Consider the following 18,567-nt stretch of genomic DNA (forward strand, 5'->3'; position numbering starts at 1 on the left):
GGGGTACAGCATAGTGACTCAGCAACTCTATATGTGATGCTGTGCTCACAAGTGTAGCTACGGTCTGTCACCAGGCCCACTGTCACACTATTACTGACTGCATTCCCTATGCTGTGCCTTTTCTCCCCAGTGACTTATGCACTCCATCACTGGAAGCTGTTTCCCACTAGCCTTCACCTGTTTGTGCCCATCCCTCCCCACCCTCCCCACTGGCAGCCCCCAGTTCTCTGTATTTCTGTTGGACCCTCAGTCTCTCTAACGCGGCTCCTGCCTCGCCTGGAAGGGAGGGCAGGGCGAACGTTTGCTCTGTTTCTTTCTTCCTCTCACAGACTCCCCAGGGCTGCAGGGCCCAGCTCTTAGGTTCCTCCTCCTGACTCACCGCAGCTTTCTCCTTTCATCTTTTTCTCTTACAGGGCAGCAATAGTGCAATTTCATATTGGGAGACAGAGAGAAGGTCGAAAGCGCCTTGCCTTAATAATGCCAGATGTTCTTTCTCTGTCAGCTATGGCACATGCAGTGAATCATTTGCGTGGGTCTGTGCTCCCAGGTTTCTCCATGCAATGCATTCTTACTGATATTTGCCCTGAATTTTTACTGATTTAGGCATCAGAATTAAACATTTTGCCAAAGTGGAGGAAAAGCCTTTCTAAAACTTTGCATATAGTTAAATTGCTGAATTCAATAATTTAAGAGAGTCCCTTGGCTGCTTGATTGTATGGTCAGAGTAATAAAAAAAAAAACGCTGTAGTTAAATTTCTCAGAAATTGAAATATTCATACACTAAGCCATTTCTGATACAATTGTAATGGGTACTTTTTAAGCCCACAGTATATGGTCAGATGTCTAAGAGGTCAAAAGAGCAATTTTAGATCATTAATATTAATGAGCGCTTTAGTCATGCAATTTCCTTTAAAATCTCATCAGTATGTAGTTTACTTTCATTTCCTACTGATAGCCCATTTCTAACATGTGACAGCTTACCAGTGTTCTTAGCAGTCTTGTACTCTGAAGTGCTGTGTGGTTGACAGACTTGTTACTCATAGTGTCATCTATGGACCAGCAGACCTGCCATTAGCCTGGAACTTGTTAGAAATGCAGAATCTCAGGCACATCCCAGACCTCCTGAATCTGAATTTGAAGTTTAACAAGGTCCCCAGGTGATTTCTCTGCACATTAAAGTCTGAGAAGCATTGGTCATCGACATTGGTGAAAGCCCTCTAAAGAGACACCATCATTCACTCAGTATATGTGTTAATAAACTGTTTATGGCAAATAATAAAATGGAGTGGAATCAAGCCATCCCTCTGCACTCTGGTTCTTACAATATTACTTTTCAAATCCGTGCCACTTCTTTCCCCCAATTAAAATACAGGCAGCTGTTCCCTTGCTGCACCTGGGTTATGCCTGGTCCGGGTTCAGTTAGGCTTCTGCATCAGTGAAGCCAGCTGAGAGCAGCTGTGTCCTCGCTTCAAGTCAGCAGTTTCTTCAGGCCACCTGTTAAAACAAGCGACCTCAGAACACTCCCAGCAATCTTGTCTCCAATCCTTTCCTCCCCCGGCCCCAGTAACAGCCCATAGTCATTGAAAGCAACATAAATTACTTGTCAAAAGTAAATCTCTATGAAGAAATGCAGCTGTGTTGTATGGAAGGGGCCTAATTGTACTGACTGGTTCCTTTCCTCTTCAGTCACTTAAAACCACAGGAGAGAGCAGTGGGACGATGGGTTATAAAACTCCCCGCAACCCCACCGGGAGGGGCCTCTACAGCCAAAGCAAAATGAACATCTAAACAAAGATTCTGCTAATGTAGGCCAAGCCCAGAACTATCAGGATAATTGAGGATAAGAGTTCCTTTGTTCTCTCTTCCCACTCCCTGCTATTTTCTCCTGTCTCAAACCTCCATTTAGCCTTATCCTCAGCAATTGCCCTACCTTTTTGGCATTCCAAGAATACCTCTCTGCATCTACCTCTTCCTGTGTACACCCACCCCTTCCTGCTCAATAGTCTTTTGTGACTTGGTTAACTCAGTAATTACACTGATTTGGAGTCATGCCTATAGTTCAGTTTTTTCATCACAGGGGACCAGAACCAGTAAATGGGCACACTTGTTAGCATGGAGCAGAGGTTTAAGGAGGCAAAAGGGCAGTGAGGGCACAGAATCCAACGTGCCTGGTGATAAATGGAAGCTTTTGGCCTTTATTAGAAAGGCCCAGGATGCTTGGGTGGTTCAGTCAGTTGAGCATCTGACTCTTGGTTTCGGCTCAGGTCATGATCTCACAGTTGTGAGATGCAGCCCTGCCTCAGGCTCCACGCTGGGTGTGGAGCCTAAGATTCTCTCTCCCTCTCTTCCTCTGCCCCTCTCCCTCCACTCTCTAAAAAAAAAAAAAAAAGAAAGAAAGGCCCAGCAATGATAATAAATGAAGATAGCAATAGCTGCATTTGAAGACCCATGTCATGCTCAGTTACTTATTACAGAGCTTTGAGGCCGTATCATTATCATCATCACCATCATCAGTGCTTTAGGAAACTAAAGCTCTAAGAGATTAAAAAGAATTCCACAGTTAGTCAACTATGGCATCAGATTCACACCCAGGCTTGACTCCCAAGTCATTGCCCTTGTACAATGGTCTACTTCCCTTAGCGTCTTAGCAGATTGGCATAGTGTGAACACAGACATGTCAGCAACAAGATGATGCATGGAAATGCAGCCAGGTAGCCATGTGGTGGGCATTAGGAAAGTCTGGTTGGAAGTGATAGAACATCTGCTATGGCTTTAGGGTTCATGGGCAGGATTTGAATGCTGAAAGTATTGGCATTGGCAAAAACCAAGTAGGGTCCAGTCTTAGGAGAATGAGGGCTCTTAGCAGTTATAAGTTGCAGGCCCTCTATCCAAGTAGAAATAATCATCTGGAATAGAACATGGGGACTGAGTCCTAACAGCCAGTTACTAAGAAGAGCTAGGGAAAAGGATAAAGTGGGAACAACAAAGAAATGGAAAAACGGATTTCATTTTCACTTGAGATACAGACCTGTGAATTGTGGAATTTGCTCTAATGGTTATAGAACTGGCCCCAGACCAGGGTGTAATGGAGTCTGAAGGTGGAGATTCAGACCAAGAGGGAACCTTCTGGGGTTTCCTTCTGTGTTAGTAGGAATTTAAGTGGAAATTACAGACTCAATTTAAGTATAAAGAGGATCCTCTAAATCAGGACTCTGTGATGGGATAGAATGTTGCATAAAAGGTGTTATCCTTCCTATCTCTAGGACTTTTGAAAATGTTTCTTTGCATTTAATGACTTTCGTTGCACTTCTTCACTCTTACTGTGGCCCCAAAGCCCTTCTGATGTGCCCCCAGTCTAACTGCTTGACCTTCCCTTTATCTATTTCACTCACTGTTGTCTGTCAGGGTTGCTCAAAGGAGGTGCTGGTATTTTGGGTGGGAAAGTTCTTTCTGGAGCAGGACCACTTTGATTAGTGCTAGATATTTAGCATCCTTGGCCCCTGTTTATGAAATAGCAAGACCACCAGGCTATCATGTGACAATCAAAAGTGCCCCTCTACCTTTCTGATACTCCAGTGGAGACTCGCTCTGTGGCTTTTTGGTATTCCTTCACTTTAACATGCCAAGCTTATTCCCATGTCAGGGCTATCACATTTGCCTTGGATATTGTTTTATTTTTTATTTTTAATTTAATTTTATGTTAAATGACGTTTGGTAGTACTTCTCATTTTTCAGTCTCCATATCACTTTCTCCAAGAGCATGTCCCAGCCCCCATTCTGAGCATTTATCATGATCTGAAATTACTTTCCTTGTTTTGCTTCTTTATCTTTCTCTTTTCGTCTCCTATCACTAGAATGATATCTTTATGAGAAGAGGAACTTGTTCTTCACATTCATCCCTATATGTTGGCACTTTGAGTACGTGTAGATAGTAGGTCCTCAAGTATTTTTTGAGTTTTATGAATTAAAAAATTGAATTTTGAGTATTATGAAGGGACAGATGATCACTTCCCGAGATCTTATATAAGAGATTTCTTTTTTAAAGTTTATTTATTTTTAAGTAATTCTACACCCAACATGGGGCTGAATCACAACCTCAAGATCAAGAATTGCATGCTCTTCCAACTGAGCCAGCCAGGCATCTCCTATATAAAAGATTTCTGCATAGCATAGAAAATTGGGTTCCCTATCAACTGTAAGATCCTGCTGCATTCTTTTCTATAGCTTCTGGAGTGTTTGAAGGAGAAGAAATTCTCCTTGGCTAGCCTCTAATGTCCCATTTGCATTTATTTACCTAAAGATAAATGTGACTATATAATTAACAGCATAATTTAAGTCCCTCTTTTGGAAAAGACATTTTAATGATAAAAGACCTTACCTCATCAAGATAAAACTGCAGGACATGGATTCATAAATATGACACCCAAAGATTGAACATACCCCAGTCCTTCCAGGATGGTTGGGAAGATAATGGAATCACTGGAGAGTCCTGAGCAAGCATCTTGACATAAAATTAAATTAAAAATAAAAAATAAAACCCGCAAGAAGTCATTCATCCCATTTTTGTTGTATATCCCCTGTATTCTTGGCATTCTGATGGCCCTGGGGGAATGGCAATTTTGGGGGATCATTTCACCCAGTTTCCAGTGAAATCAGGGATGGCCCCACTGGCCACTGGCTTACTTGGTTCAAAAGCATGTCTGTCCTCCTACAACTTAGGCTTAGAGGGAATTGGAGTCTGGTTGGCCCATGAATACCATTGTTTGCAGGTACCAAACAGCCTTTTTGTAACCCAGGCCCCAGGGGTTCTTTGAGGGTCAGTAGTTCGAGTCTTCTGAGCAGAGCATGGCTGAGGTTGCTTTATGTTTAGTCTGTGAATGTTTTCAATTCATGTACACATCTCCTTCCTGGGTCAAATGGGCACCTGGTTTCAGAAATCAAACACTTCACAGACCTTAAACTCCTATTCCTCCTCTGCTAGTCCTTCCTGATACTTTTAGTCCCACTCCCACCCTTCCCTCCTTTGCTGTGTTCCAAGGGTGTTGACCCTTGCAAATGACATTCCCCAGATCTCTTGCCAACTAGTTTCAGTTGGGTTAGGCCGGTGTGAGGCACTGGAGCAGACTGGAGAGCAGAAGGAGGGAGCCCCTGCAGGTTTTCCCTTCTCCCTGCATCAGTGTCCAGCACTGGCTGTGTCTCCTCTCTAGACAGCTCTTGCTAGGTGACCTCTACCCTGAGCTCCTGTAACACCATTTGTGAGGGTAAACCTAACATGTTGGCTTGGCTAGGCTGTGGTGCCCAGTTGTTAGGTCACACTAGATGTGGCTGTGAAGGTAGTTGTGGATGTAATTAACATGTACCATCAATTGACTTGATTGCCCTTCATAATGTGAGTGGGCAAAGACTGAGATTTCTCTAAGAAGAAGCAATTCTGCCTCAAGGCTACAACATCAAATCGTACCTGAATTTACAGGCTGCCAGCCAGCCCTAAAATTTCCAACTTGCCAACCCTAACAGTCACATGAGCTAGTTCCTTACAATCTCTCTTTTCCTTTTTCCTTCTCTCTCTCCCTCCTAGGTTCTGTTTCTCTGTAGAACCCTAGCTAATACACTACTTCTTCCCATTATCTTCCCTTCCTTATGGGTCTTAGTGGCTTTCTAGAATTGGTACTTCTAGAACTGCCTGACTCTCCACTGAAACCTCTTTAGTGCTTCCAGCTCCTTTGTGAACCAGTTCCCCGCATTCAGTTTTCTCTTTTGAAGTACAGTGTGGTTTTTCCTAACTGAATTCAACTTTATTCTAAGGAAGCTTCTCAAGTCATTCAGAACTTAAAGTGCCCTTCTCTTAGGACAGGTAGCCCTGTTCCTTTAGCACCTAAATAAAAAGGGATATCACTGAAAACCTTAGAAAAAAGAGGAGACCATATTACTATGCCATTCTCTGCTATTGCTTAGTGAAAAAATAACACTTTGGGAAGAACAAATATTATTGAGTGTGGCAGCCCTTTGGTTGACCAGGTCACTGAAGGAGTGAGTGACTTTGGGTATGGATGTCAGTGAGGGTGGGGAGAGGGAAAGTAGGTGGGTGAAGCTGTGACTGAGTGTGAGAGAGGGAGGGTCGAATGGGGTAGGTGGGATTCAGTGTGAGGGAGTGGCACTGGGTGTTTGTGTATGAGTCAGTAGGACTCAGCATGGGAACTTGTGTGTAGTGGGACTTGGTAGTATGTGTATGTGTGTATTGTGTGTATGTGTGACTTGATATGTGTGCCCACATGCATGGGACTCCAAGTGAGTGTGGGTGAGTGTGTGTGTGACTGGGGTTGGGAATTTCTGTACCAGAGTGCAGGGACTAGGTGTGAGTGTATGAGTAAACTTGTGCTTATGGACTGAATGTTTGTGTCCCCCTGCCCCCCCACCCCTGGAAGTTCATATGTTGAAACTTAACCCTTGATGTGATGGTGGGTTCTTTAGGAGATGCTTCATCTCTCATGAATGGATTAGTGTTCCTGTAAAAGAGACTCCAGAGAGCTCTCTCTCACCTTTCTACCATGTGAGGATACAGCAAAAGACATCTTTTATGAACCAGGAAGAGGACTCTTACTGGACACCCAATCTGCTGGCATCTTGATTTTGGACTTCCAGCTTCCAGAACTGTGAGAAGTAAGTGTTTATTGTTATTAATTCACTGAGTTTATGGTATATTGTTATGGAGCCTGGACAGACAAAGACAGCTTGCAGATATGATGGGGAAAGTCTGCATGAGTGCTGCAGGTGAGCAAGTGTGAGTGCATGCAGAGGAGAGAGACTCTGTTAATGAGGTTGGGTGAGTGTGACAGCAAATGACAGAGTGAGTAGGATAGAGTGGGACCAGGTGTGAGTAGGACTGTGTGAGATTAGGTATGAGTGTGACTGCATGGGACTAGGTGTGAGTGTGACTTTGTGGGACTACGTGTGAGTGGAACTGCATGTGACTAGGTGTGAGTGGGACTAGGTGTCACTAGGTGTGAACTGGAACATTTTGTGACAGGGTATGGCTGGGTGTGTGACTATGAAGAGTATCAATGGCCCTGAGTATGAGTGTGGCTCCATCCTGAGTGTGCAGGATGGTGAGTTTATGAGGGAGAGGGACCAGTGACTGTGTGACTGAGTGAGCTGACTAGCCTGAGTGTGAGTGTGGGGGGCTGAGTGAGACTGAGCAAGACTGAATGGAAGTCCGTGGGCTGACTAGTTGTACGTGTGAAGGAGTACGAGTAGGATGCTGTGGCAGTGAGCAGGAATGTGAATGAATGGGGCTGTTGTAGGTGATTATATGAGTAAGCATGAGTGGGGCTGAGTGATTGTAAATGGCAGGACTGGATGTGAGTGAGTGAGTGTATAAAACCAAGGGCCTGGGGGTGGCTGCTTATGAGGGTGAGTGAGCATGTGCCCCTGGGTGTGTTGAATGGGACTGAGTGTGTCGGTCCACATACTGGTACCGCTGGGAGTCAGACAAGGGAGTGGACTGAAATCAAGTAGGCATTTGAGGATTAGGGGACACAGTGAAGTTAGAATCCAATGCAAGGAAGTCACTAACTTGGCAGGAGCAAAGAGAGCATAATTATTGTAGAATAAGTCAAGGAAAGGAATAATAAAAAAAAAAAATCATGAGAACAGTAGGGCCGGGTGAGAGAATAAGGTCATCCTCTACCCAGCAACATCAGCACTTGCACCCCATCAGGACAGAAACCAAGCAAACACCTGGGTAGTAGACATGACCTGCCAGCTATAGGGAGAAACCCACTTAGATGCTTCTTGATAGAGCACAGACGAATTCCAGGCTGTGGATCATTTCAGTGCTCATTGATGAGACCAGGAAGATGGTTGTAGCCCAGTGAGGAGGGAGATGAAGTCCTGACAAAAGAAGTAAATTGTTTAGTTAATCGAGCTTTTTATTTTCTCCCTTCTCACTTCCAGCATCCATACAGACTTCAAAAGTTTCATTCAACATAGGAATCCCAACACACACATCAAAGAGGTTTGATGAAGCAGACTGGTCTTGTCAGTATTGAACAAGCATTGCCTCTCCTGCCCTGCTCTCTTTTTTTCAGGTTCATTTCTGTTACAGAGCTAATTTCTTACAGTTAAAAGTGCTTCTTGGTCTCAGTTAAGGAAACAAATTGAATTGAAAGTCTGGGTCATAGCCACATGTCAGGTTTGTTTGCAGTTAAGTTATATAATAAGTTATTTAGAGGGAGGTGTGTCTTTCATATATAAATAACCAAATATTGATATGGCCACTAGATAACATTTCTGTTGAAACCAAAGAATATAATATACCATAATTTCTAGATGATAAATCAAGGGTTTGTTAGCTAAGTTCTAAGGACATATGAACTAAGGTCCAAGAACTCCCTGAAATTTTATGCATCAATATGAATACGCATTTTTCTGGATGAAGCATCCATAACATGCATTAAAGTCTCAGAGGGAGGCTTTTGACCCCCAAGATTATGAACTACTGTTTTAGAGATTACCACCATAAAGACATTGAGTTTCATTGTGGGAATTCTGTCTTTGTGATTTCACTAAAGCTGTTCCTGCTGCTTTGACTAGTGCTGGTTCTGTCTGAGCCTTAACTTAACCTTCAGTGGGTTGCTGTTATTAGAAATATTTGCAATCCTTAAAGTCAACATTAAAGGTAGACAAAAGAAGAGGGAATTTGCCATCTATTTACACTAAAAGCAATATAAATAAATTCAGTTTGTATAATTATTATATATACAATTGTATATATACATATATATATAGTTGTACCAGTTTCCATGGCAGCTACTTCTTTAAAATATTCTACTCTTATAATACTTAGGTTTGTTAATTTGATTACCTTATTCTCAGGTATTGGCATACCCATAATTTTGTTCGTTTTATATAATATTCTTTCAAAAATGAGAAAAAACTCTTTGACTATTTCTTTTTATCTGTCTTGTGATGACCAAGAAGGAGTTGCATCTAATTTTAATAGGACGTATAGGGTAGATCCAGATTTTGTGGGAGCTGAAGCTTATAACAGCTTTAGGCCCCTCTTTAAGGAAAATAGTATTATGAATACAGCAATGCTAGGGATTTACTCTGGGCCTTGGGCAAATGAGAGGTCCTGAAGTTTAGGCTTGATTAGCAACTGTATGTGAATACATGCACATGGGGAACAGATCTATTTAACTTCTTAATGTTGGGGTCAGGGATTAACTTTGGTTATTTTACTTTAATTTGAAAATAACTCTACCCTTAAGAAGAGAGCTACCTGGTCAAATCATTTGTTCAATGTTAGCTTGAGGGATTTATATAAATTTAGACTATGCCTGAATCCACAAGAATTCAAGTACCACAAACATCTAATACCAAATGGGCAGCTAAGAGGAGAACTGATTCAGTTTACAAGTTCAAAAAAAAAGGGAAAACTGACTCTAGAAACTTGTTCTTTGAAGATGCTCAGAGAAGTGTCCTGGTTTAGAAAGAAAAAAAACACAAAAAAAGAAACTTTGTTCTAAAAGGCAGGTTTTTGCTTTAGGAAGAGGGTTGCTTCATAGTCATTGGCTCTGAATAAATTAGTAAGGAGAAATCAGTGTTATCATAGAGCTATCAGTGGGACTTAGTTGTTGCAAAAATCATGGTGAATGGGATGATAGAACAAGAGAGATTGGAAGGAATTACATGGAAAAAAATGTTTTATACAAACAACATTGGTATGAGCATACAAACACAATTTCCAAATGTGCTATTAATAATTTCATTTTATAATTAATTTGTAGGCTGCTAACAATTCTGAATTTATTGAATAAATAATCTCATTGCAGCAAAATAAAGCTTGTCTGGCTTTGGGGAGCAACAGGCTTAGGAGAAAAACTTGTAAAGAAATTCTTACTATAAGGTCAAGGTCAAAACATTGTATTTCTTCTGCTTCACTGCATAATGTAAAGATGTCTGGAAAGGAGCCAATCAATTAAAAATATAGCTAGAGGGAATTGTTCAGGGAGAAGGTTTGTGGCAGTAGCAGCCCATGAAAACATTCCCTTCTCTGTCTTCCCAAGTGAAGAATAAATCCTGATTAGCCCTTTATTAAAGAAGGGTACTCATTTGCCAGTGAAATGTAGAACTTGCATCTCCTGAACAGCATGGTATCCAATTATCCTTATAGAAAATAATTTTATTTTTCTGTTACACACTTTAAAAACATGTTTCCTTACGTGTGATTATTCTTTTAGTGTATACAAATAACCCTATTTAGAGTAATATTTAAACTCTGCTTTGAATTTCTTGAGAGTTTCTGGTTTGATTAGGACACCTGAGTCGATAAAGTAAGATGTTATTTTGGTGACATAGAAAGAATACACAAAGGGTGGTCTCCACCCAGGACTCATAAAACTTGAAAATATACATAATTGTGAGTCTAATCAGTATAATATATGTGGTAGTCATTAACAAAATTCTCCCAGTGTGTCTGTCTCTTCACCTTTTGGGTTCATGGTACGATTGAATTCCCTATTTCTGCGGTCCTTTTATATTTAGGTTTGGGCCACGTGACTAGTTCTAGCTAAATATTTATGAGCAAAGATGACATTTGTTATTCTGGCTGATTGCAAGGCTTTTTGCTCTGTGATGTTTGAAATGGTGGCAGTTCTGTGAGTCTGTGTTTCTGAATGGCTAAGAAGAGTAGAACGCTTGGTTAAGCTGTTATGGATATGTAACATAAGAAATAAATCTTTTCTTTAAATCATTGAAAGTTTGGGGTTGTTATCACAGCATACCTGAGCCTACTTAGACTTCTGTAATTATCATAAGGGCAGATTTGGGGACAATTTACCAAAAGTATAATTCTGGTGACTTAGGTTGGAGAAGAATCTCATTTGATACTTGGAGCTGCCATCTCTAGAAATAAAGGTCAATTGTTTACATTATTACAGATTGCACTTTGTTTTTTGACTAGGACTCCACAGAGTTTATTGTACTATGAAAATTTTAGGACCTTAAGCTGCATAAATCACTTGGAAAATTCATTTTTTTTTCAAATTTTATTATGTTATGTTAGTCACCATACAGTACATCATTAGTTTTTGATGTAGTGATCCATGAGCCATTGTTTTCGTATAACACCCAGTGCTCCATGCAGCACGTGCCCCTCCTTAATACCCATCACCGGGCTAACCCATCCTCCCACACCCCTCCCCTCTAGAACCCTCAGTTTGTTTCCCAGAGTCCATAGTCTCTCATGGTTCATCTCTCCCTCCGATTTCCCCCCCTTCATTTCTCCCTTCCTTCTCCTAGTGTCCTCCCTGCTATTCCTGATGTTCCACAAATAAGTGAAACCATGTGATAATTGACTTTCTCTGCTTGACTTATTTCACTTAGCATCATCTCCTCCAGTCCCATCCATGTTGATGTAAAAGTTGGGTATTCATCCTTTCTGATGGCTGAGTAATATTCCATTGTATATATGGACCACATCTTCTTTATCCATTCATCTGTTGAAGGGCATCTCAGCTCTTTCCACAGTTTGGCTATTGCGGACATTGCTGCTATGAACATTGGGGTGCATATGGCCCTTCTTTTCACTACATCTGTGTCTTTGGGGTAAATACCCAGGAGTGCAATTGCTGGGTCATAGGGTAGCTCTAGTTTTAATTTTTTGAGGCACCTCCACACTGTTTTCCAAAGTGGCTGTACCAACTTGCATTCCCCCCAACAGAGTAAGAGGGTCCCCCTTTCTCCACAACCTCTCCAACATTTGTTGTTTCTTTCCCTGTCCATTTTTGCCCTTCTAACTGGTGTAAGGTGGTATCTCGATGTGGTTTTGATTTGAATTGCCCTGATGGCTGATGATGAACATTTTTTCATGTGTCTGTTAGCCATTTGTATGTCTTCTTCAGAGAAGTGTCTTTTCATATCTTCTGCCCACTTTTTGACTTGATTATTTGTTTTTTGAGTATTGAGTTTGAGAAGTTCTTTATAGATCTTGGCTACCAGCCCTTTATCTGTAGTGTCATTTGTAAATATCTTCTCCCATTCTGTGGGTTGCCTCTTTGTTTTGTTGACTGTTTCCTTTGCTGTGCAGAAGCTTTTTATCTTGATGAAGTCCCAAAAGTTCATTTTTGCTTTTGTTTCACTAGCCTTTGGAGATGTATCTGGAAAGAAGTTGCTGTGGCCGATGTCAAAGAGGTTACTGCCTATATTCTCCTCTAGGATTTTGATGGATTCCTGTCTCACATTGAGGTCTTTCATCCACTTTGAGTTTATCTTTGTGAATGGTGTTAGAGAATGGTCGAGTTTCATTCTTCTGCCTGTGGCTGTCCAGTTTTCCCAGCACCATTTATTGAAGAGACTGTCTTTTTTCCATTGCATGTTTTTTCCTGCTTTGTCAAAGATTATTTGACCATAGAGTTGAGGGTCCATATCTGGATTCTCTATTCTGTTCCATTGTCTGTATGTCTGTTTTGTGCCAGTACCATGCTGTCTTGGTGATCACAGCTTTGTAATATAGCTTGAAATCAGGCAACGTGATGCCCCCAGCTTTGTTTTTCTTTTTCAATATTTCCATAGTGATTCGGGGTCTTTCCTGATTCCATACAAATTTTAGGATTGTTTATTCCAGCACTTTGAAAAATGTCATTGGAATTTTGATCGGGATGGCACTGAAGGTATAGATTGCTCTGGGTAGCATAGACATTTTAACAATGTTTATTCTTCCGATCCATGAGCATGGAATGTTTTTCCATCTTTTTGTGTCTTCTTCAATTTCTTTCATGAGTGTTTTGTAGTTCCTAGAGTGTAGATCCTTTACCTCTTTGGTTAGGTTTATTCCGAGGTATCTTACGGTTTTTGGTGCTATTGTAAATGGCATCGTTTCTCTAATTTCTCTTTCTACGGTTGTGTTGTTAGTGTATAAGAAAGCAACTGATTTCTGTGCATTGATTTTGTATCCTGCCACATTACTGAATTGCTGTATGAGTTCTAGTAATTTGGGGGTGGAGTCTTTTGGGTTTTCCACATAAAGTATTATGTCGTCTGCGAAAAGAGGGTGTTTGACTTCTTCTTTGCCATTTTGAATACCTTTTATTTCTTTTTGTTGTCTGATTGCTGTTGCTAGGACTTCTAGTACTATGTTGAACAATAGTGGCAAGAGTGGGCATCTTTGATGTGTTCCTGATCTTAAGGGAAAGGCTCTCAGCTTTTCCCCATGGAGGATGATATTCGCTGTGGGTTTTTCATAGATGGATTTTATGAACCAGAGGAATGTTCCCTCTATCCCTAGACTCTGAAGAGTTTTAATCAGGAAAGGATGTTGTATTTTGTCAAATGCTTTTTCTGCATCAATTCAGAGGACCATATGGTTCTTCTCCCTCCTCTTATTAATGTGTTCTATCACACTGATTGATTTGCGAATGTTGAACCACCCTTGCATCCCGGGGATAAATCCCACTTGGTTGTGGTGGATGATCCTTTTAATGTATTGTTGGATCCTATTAGCTAGGATTTTGTTGAGGATTTTGGAATCCATATTCATCAGGGATATCAGTCTGAAATTCTCCTTTTTGATGGGGTCTTTGCCTGGTTTGGGGATTAGGGTAATGCTGGCCTCATAGAATGAGTTTGGAAGTTTTCCTTCTCTTTCTATGTTTTGAAACAGCTTCAGTAGAATAGGTATTATTTCTTCTTTGAATGTTTGGTAGAATTCCCCAGGGAATCCGTCAGGCCCTGGACTCTTGTTTTTTGGTAGGTTTTTGATCACGGCTTCAATCTCGTTACTGGTTATTGGCCTATTCAGGTTGTCAATTTCTTCCTGTTTCAGTTTTGGTAGCTTATAGGTTTCCAGGAAGGCCTCCATTTCATCCAGATTGCTCAGTTTATTGGCATATAGTTGTTGATAATAATTCCTAATAATTGTTTCTATTTCCTTGGTGTTAGTTGTGATCTCTCCCTTTTCATTCATAATTTTATTAATTTGGGTCCTTTCTCTTTTCTTTTGGATAAGTCTGGCCAGTGGTTTATCGATCTTATTAATTCTTTCAAAGAACCAACTTTTAGTTTCATTGATCTGATCTACTATGTTTCTGGTTTCTAATTCGTTGATCTCTGCTTTAATTTTAATTATTTCTCTTCTAATGCGTGGCTTAGGCATTGTTTGTTGCTTTTTCTCTAGTTCTTTAAGGTGTAGAGTTAGTTGGTGAATTCAGAATTTTTCTATTTTTTTGAGTGAGGCTTAGATGGCTATGTATTTCCCCCTTAGGACTGCCTTTGCAGTATCCCATAGGTTTTGGACCGATGTGTTTTTGTTCTCATTGATTTCCATGAATTGTTCAAGTTCTTCTTTGATTTCCTGGTTGACCCAAACATTCTTGAGCAGAGTGGTCTTTAGCTTCCAAGTGTTTCTGCCAAATTTTTTCTTGTGATTGAGTTCCAGTTTTAAAGCATTGTGGTCTGAGAATATGCAGGGAATAATCTCAATCATTTGGTATCGGTTGAGACCTGATTTGTGACCTAGTATGTGATCTATTCTGGAGAAAGTTCCATGTGCGCCCGAGAAGAATGAGTATTCTGTTGTTTTAGGGCGGGATGTTCTGTAAATATCTATGAGGTCCATCTGGTCCAATGTATTATTCAAAGCTCTTTTTTCTTGTTGATTTTCTGCCTAGATGATCTGTCCATTGCTGAGAGTGGAGTATTGAGGTCTCCTACAATTAACGTATTGTTATCAATATGACTCTTTATTTTGGTTAACAGTTGGCTTATGTAGATGGCTGCTCCCATGTTGGGGGTGTAGATATTTACAATTGTTAGATCTTCTTGTTGGATAGACCCTTTAAGAATGATATAGTTTCCTTCTGTGTCTCTAATTACAGACTTTAGTTTAAAATCTAATTTATCTGTTATAAGAATTGCTACCCCAGCTTTCTTTTGAGGTCCGCTGTTATGGAAGATGGATCTTCATCCCTTCACTTTCAGTCTGGATGTATCTTTACGTTCAAAATGAGTCTCTTGTAGGCAGCATATGGATGGGTCCTGTCTTTTTATCCAATCTGCAACCCTGTGCCGTTTTATGGGAGCATTTAGGCCATTCACGTTGAGAGTGATTATTGAAAGATATGAATTGTCATCATGTTGCCTGTGAAGACGTTGTTTTTATAGATTGTCCCTGTAAATTTCTGTTGTATATCACTCTTGGGGTCTTTCCCCTTTTATAGAACCCCCCCCCCCCCTTAATATTTCTTGCAGGGCCGGCTTAGTGGTCACATATTCTTTCAGTTTCTGCCAGTCGTGGAAGCTCTGCATCTCTCCATCCATTCTAAATGAAAGCCTTGCCGGATAAAGTATTCTTGGCTGCATGTTCTTCTCTCTTAGTACCCTGAATATGTCTTGCCAGGCCTTTCTGGCTTGCCAGGTCTCTGTGGATAGGTCTGACGTTATTCTGATGTTCCTCCCTCTGTACGTAAGGAATCTGTTCCCCCTAACTGCCCTTAAGATGGTTTCCTTGGTTCTAAGATTTGTAAGTTTTACTATTACATGCTGGGGTGTTGGCCTGTTTTCCTTGATCTTGGGAGGAGTCCTTTCTGCCTCTAGGACGCGAATGTTTGTTTCATTCCCCAGATTAGGGAAGTTTTCAGGTACGATTTGCTCAAATATATCTTCTAGTCCTCTCTCTCCACTCCCTCCCGGATTCCAATTATTCTGACACTGGAATGCTTCATGGTGTCACTTATTTCTCTCATTCTATTTTCATGGATTCTGAGTTGTTTTTCCCTGGCCTCCTCTTTTCCCTTTCTATTATATTGTCTTCCAGGTCGCTTATTCGTTCTTCTGCCTCACTTACCCTAGCTGTTAGATTATGTAGATTGGATTGGATCTCATTGATAGCATTTTTAAGTTCTGCCAGTTCAGCTTTCATTTCTGCCCTTAGAGACACTATGTTGCCATTAATTGATTTCTCCATTCTAGCCATTGTCTTCACAATTGCTAGCCTGAGTTCTCTCCCCGGCATCTTGATTATATCTGCATCCATTTGTAAATCTGCGGCATAAGTCATAATCTCTGAGTCTTTTCTATTTTGGGGGCTCCTTCTCCTAGTCATTCTGTTGAAGGGTGTTTGAGGGAATGCCTAGAGTCCAAATTATTGACCAGAACCCAAGCAAGATGGACCTGTTTTCTAGGGAGCTTAGGGTTGCCGGCCTCTTGTTTTCCCAGCTTGTCTTCTGGGGGAGGGGCCTGCCGCGCTGTTACTCAGGCAACCCTGTTTGGGCGGAGTTGCCCTGGCCCCCTGTGGCGGGGGATGGGCTCAGCGGGAATCAGTTTTTGGGGCTTTTGTTCTCTGGTGGCTTTCCCTGGCAGCTTTCCATGTCTCTTCCGCGAGTCAGAGCAGAAGAGACGGTTTCCAACCCTCTGCCTCAGAGCAGAGAGACCACATTCTGTTCTTCAGTGAGCTCTCCAGGCGACACCGTCTCCGTTTCTGTCCGTGCTGCTATAAACTGCGGTGTCCTGGGTTGTGTGCCCCTCTGCAGCACCCCCAATCCTGCCTACAGGTCGGAGCACATCTCTGCCCTTTGTGGTTCTAAAACTGCCAGCCGCCCCCAGTTTGCAGGCATGACCCCGCCGCTCTGGGTTTCCGCCCCTGGGGGCTGCCCTAAAGTCCTTCCCCCACCTCCCCCTGAGGCTACTGGTCTGCAGAGTCTGTGCCCTGTCCCCAGCACGTGAGGCTGTCACTCACCAGCGGTGTAGGATCCCCATGGCCAGGCTCCCTCACGCTGCTGTTTATCCTCTGATATCTGCCCGCGGAATCACGGCTCCCCGCTTCCTACCTCAAAACCAACTGCCTGCGATATCTGTTTGTAGAGATCCAGATCTTTTTACATCTCAGGCTGGTTTCGTGGGTGCTCAGAGTGGTCTGATAGATATCCAGCTCAATTCCGGGGACCAGTTGAAATAGGGTCCCCTACTCCTCCGCCATCTTTCCTTCCCCCTGGAAAATTCAGTTTTGCCTCTAGAGTTGTTCATGGACTGTTTTCAGTAGTAGAAACCAGTTCTCACTGCCTAGGATACCCCATTAAGCAATGCTAGTTTTTTTCTTAGCAAAGTTGAAGCTTTAACTAAACATAACCTTGATTTATAATATATTAATTTGATGCAAAAATTAATAGATTTATTTTGGGGGGTCTGTCATTATACACATTTTATTGATGTAGAATTTTACAGCCACAGATAATATGATCAAGGGTTGGGGGATGCCTAAAAATGCTGTTTGTTGGCAGAGTCTAGATGACTCTTAATTTCCAACAGAATGTCACTTTTTTGAAGCAGGAGCCAAATGTTGTATTGTTTTAGCCAAGCTTCTTGAAAGATTAGCCTATAATTTCCTTCCCTGCTGTCTGGCATTTTTACTCACTGTTGTAAAGTTTTAGTCACCATGTCTTCGCTAAGCCTGCTCTGGAAAAGGTCTCTCATTTGCTCCAAATCACCAAGATCTTTTGACACATTTCAGATTCATTATTTTGATTTCTTTGCAAGCTTTTGATACTGACCCATCGTTTCCTTCTTAAAACTCTTTGCTCCCTTGTTCCTTGATACCACTCTAGCTTGGAGTTTCTGTTTGTCTCTGTATGTGCTCAGTCATGGGCACAAGAACTATACTGAAAATATCCTCCTGCTGCTGCTTTGATTAGGAACCTCTATGGGACTCCTACATTCAGCAAATGAAGCAGAATTCACGATCTTCCCCTCCCCAAATGTCTCCACCTTAAAGTCTGTTCTTTTTTATTTCCATTCTTGATGAATGAAACTTCTATCTGTTGAGCTATTAAAAACCAGAAACATGGGAGTCATTATTGATCCTTCATATATAAGTGTTAAATCCTATTGTTTCAATTGCCTAAATATCTCTGGAATTTATCTCTATATTTTTGGTAAAGTTACCATATTTCTTTTTGTCTTTTTTTTTTTTCCATGAATTGATATAGCAGCTTCCTAACCAGTTCACTTCCCCCTTGTCTTAGTTTTCTGATTTATCTTCCACAGGGCATTCATAATGATCCTTCCAAAGACAAATTAGAACATTTCACTCCTTTCAGCAAAACCCATCAGTGGTTCTCCTTTGATTTAGAATTATACTCCAAATTCTTTGTGTGGCACATGTGCCCCTTAGAAATATTAGCTCCCTCCATTTTTGTTTTCTGCTTGTCTCTTTTATGTATACTCTGGAACTCTGGAATTCTTTAGGTCTCCAAATATCTATATTTTCTTTTACCTTTCAATGAGGTTGTTCCATCTACTTTATAATCATCTGTTCCAGTGTGTCCAGAATTTACCTGGTTTAGCCTTGAAGTCTCCTCTTTGCCAGGTAGCCCCTCATCCCCAGGCAAATAGGGATGGTTTATCACTGTAGCTCAGAATACTCCTTTCTCTTCAGTTTTCCTGATTTGTTCTTCAAGAATGCTTATATTGACTTCTTCTAAAATCCTGTTTCAACTCAATTTTTCTTGTAGGATGAAATTTATCTGTGGGGATTACCATAGTCTACTTTAATGTGGTCCTGCTACATTTTGTGCT

General features: G+C 41.3%; 1 long non-coding RNA gene across 1 annotated transcript; it reads right to left on the reverse strand.

The window, feature by feature from the left end:
* Positions 1–1,355: 1,355 nt before the first annotated feature.
* LOC113916174 lies at positions 1,356–16,781 on the reverse strand. Its single transcript, XR_003517859.1, has 3 exons — positions 16,733–16,781; positions 7,781–7,890; positions 1,356–1,494 (listed from the first exon to the last, which is right to left on the reverse strand). It is a non-coding gene; the product is annotated as an uncharacterized LOC113916174 (long non-coding RNA).
* Positions 16,782–18,567: the final 1,786 nt, after the last annotated feature.

The sequence above is a fragment of the Zalophus californianus genome, chromosome 1, assembly GCF_009762305.2.
Source record: "Zalophus californianus isolate mZalCal1 chromosome 1, mZalCal1.pri.v2, whole genome shotgun sequence".
In the NCBI taxonomy this organism is placed as follows: Eukaryota; Metazoa; Chordata; class Mammalia; order Carnivora; family Otariidae; genus Zalophus; species Zalophus californianus.